This window comes from Chenopodium quinoa, unplaced genomic scaffold (genome assembly GCF_001683475.1).
Source record: "Chenopodium quinoa cultivar QQ74 unplaced genomic scaffold, ASM168347v1, whole genome shotgun sequence".
NCBI lineage: Eukaryota > Viridiplantae > Streptophyta > Magnoliopsida > Caryophyllales > Amaranthaceae > Chenopodium > Chenopodium quinoa.
Genome location: NW_018744240.1, coordinates 522,094 through 524,848, shown reverse-complemented (window position 1 = coordinate 524,848; position 2,755 = coordinate 522,094). Strand labels below are relative to the sequence as shown.

Below are 2,755 nucleotides of genomic sequence, written 5' to 3'. Positions count from 1 at the left end.
ACACGTGTTTCACTATACAATTTAATAGCCTTAGCTTAATAATGAACATGACTTTTATTACTAATCTACACGCAAATTCATTATCATTCTATTTCCACAATATATGATTTCTTACTAATGTGTCGTTTGTGTTAGTTTTATCTAACATGTTTGCTTTAAAGGGATTTTAAAATTCAATCGTTTGTGTTTTATTTAACATGTTTATTTGTTCTTATGCTTGTTTGATTGCGTATGAAATTAAGTTTGAGGATAAAATAGTAATCGAATTCAGGATGAGCTAGGTTACTTTTTTTTTTTTTTTCTTTTTTTTTTTCTTTTTGAAACCAGGATGAGCTAGGTTACTAGGAGGCTTGGATTAGACTAGATGTAGGTTTCGTGATTGCAAAAGAACAACCACTTGCCTTGATATTAAGCTTGAATAAACTCTATCTAATTCTTGAATCACTTGCCTTGAAGGCTTACTTGAATTAATATTTTCATATGGTTGTTATTGGTTTCGAAATGGAGCTACTTTGAGCTTTGGACAAAGCCCAAACTCTTTAAGTTCAAGTGTTGGGCCGGCCCATAGCTTTGGACAAGGCTTTCTTGATAGACCCAATGGGCGGGCCAAGGATTAAAAAATAGCCCATCCCTCGGGGTGGGTCGGGCCTAGTTTCGGGCAAAAATTCCATGCTCATACCCGCCTAAAACGGCCGGGTCGTGCGGGCTTCTAGGGCCATTTTCGGGCCAGGCCAAAAAAAAGAACTAAAATAGCTCTAAAATGCATTCCCAAGTCCGTCCAAAAAAATTAAAACTGGGCCGGTCGAAAAAAGCTGCCCAAAACCCGGCCAAATTCAAGACGGGCCATCTTTGATCAGCTCTATTTCTCAATGATTAAAACTTGGTAAAAATAATAGGAAGTAACGAATAGTTATGCTTACCATTAGGTTACTACGTCATTCCCCTTGTTCATATGTAAAAGCTTTGACATATACAATTGATTGGTTATATAGACTATCTAAACGTATTGTAGTAGACTTGGATAATTCCCAACGCAAAAGAAAAATTTATAGGTGTTGATTGATTGACCGAATACACGTGTGTATATTTTTTCACCTAAGTCATATTAATTGAGCGTTGTTAAACTTTCTATGTGGGGGTTAGTTCTAATTGACTACCTTATTTAATTTTTTTCATAAATTGGTATTGTTATATTGTGTATCAATTTGGAACTCAAGGATTTATGGTTTTTTTTTTTTATGCTTAGGCAAAGGCAAAAAAATTTAAATGACATAGTCATAGACTCATAGATAGATCTAAATACTACTCCAAAACTTTAGGTTTTTAACCAATTAGATTAGTCAACATCCATAAGTTGGATATTTATAATAAAACTTCACATCATGTGATATTATTAAATGTCAATTTGCTTGTATTTGTATTATATGTGTGTCTTTAGTTTTACATTCATAAACTTAAAGATAATTGCATCAAAATTAAAAATTATGAAAAAAGTATTTAGTACCATAGAAAAAACACAAACTTGCCGCACGCCCGCACCCAACTGTTTAAGCGGCAAGCCGTTTTCTTTTCCCTTCTCTTTCTCTCTCCTTCTTCTCTTCCCTTCTATTTCCCTCTCCTCTGCTCCTCCTTTTTTCCAATTAAAATCAAAATAAAAAATTAACATCATTTGCATAAAACAATCATAATTAATCCAAGGGGGTATTGTTTCGAAATTTGCTATTGAATTGAAATTGATGATTTACTCGGTTTGAAAGAAGATGATGGATGCGGAGGTTATGGCGGAGGAAGAGGCGTTCGCTGGTGGTGGGGGCGTTCGTTGGTGGTGGAGGCGAGTGCGAATCGCTGCTGGTGGAGGCGAGTGCGAATCGCTGTTGTTTTCATGGTTGGGCACTCCGCCTGGGTGCGAATCGCTGTTGGTTTGCATGGTTGGGCTGGGCTCCGGCGTGGCTGCGGCAGGAAGAAGAAAGAGTGTGGTGGCGGTTGTGTTGGTGGTGGGTGGGGGCTGGGTAGGAAGGAGAAAGAGTGCGATGGTGCATGGTTGTGTTGGTGGTGGGTGGGGCGGCAAGAAGGAGAGAGAGTGTGGTGGTGCTGTGGTGGTTGTGTTGGTGCCTTGGTGATGACAGGATTAGAAGAGAGAGGAAGAAATCTTGGCTGATCTTGGGCTCTTGGCTAGTTGGCTTATATGATTTTCCTCATAATTTTGTGAAGAAGAGTTAGGAGTAGAGAGAAAGTGAGAAGGAAATAAAAATATATTAGCCAATGATGCATATCAGCCATTAAAATTGACATATCAGCCATTTGATGTCTGATATCGGTCAACATTAAGGACATAACAGTCATTAATAAAAACGTATCAGTCAACAAAAGGAATATATTAGCCAACAAAAGATACATATTAGTCAACAAGAGGAATATATCAGCCAACAAAAGGTACTTATCTGCCAACAAAAGGTACTTATCAGCCAACAAAAGGATGAAATCAGCAAACAAAAGCAACATGTAAGCCAACAAAATAGACATATCAGCCAACAAAATGAAACATATAAGCTAACAATTAAAATATTCATATCAGCTAACAAAATAAAAATATCAGCCAACTAAAGAAACATATCAGCCAACTGATATCTGATTGCAGTCAACAAAAGGAACATATCCAAAAAAAAAAAAAAAACATCAGCCAACAAATGAAGCATATCAACCAACAAGTGAAATGTATCGGCCAAGCATATCACACGCAAATTTTCGTGCAATA

General features: G+C 37.0%; 1 long non-coding RNA gene across 1 annotated transcript; it reads right to left on the bottom strand.

Annotated features, from left to right (window-relative positions):
* Positions 1 to 302: 302 nt before the first annotated feature.
* Positions 303 to 2,534, bottom strand: LOC110694679. The gene is made up of 2 exons (XR_002505921.1): positions 1,746 to 2,534; positions 303 to 1,629 (listed from the first exon to the last, which is right to left on the bottom strand). It is a non-coding gene; the product is annotated as an uncharacterized LOC110694679 (long non-coding RNA).
* Between the last annotated feature and the right edge of the window lie 221 nt (positions 2,535 to 2,755).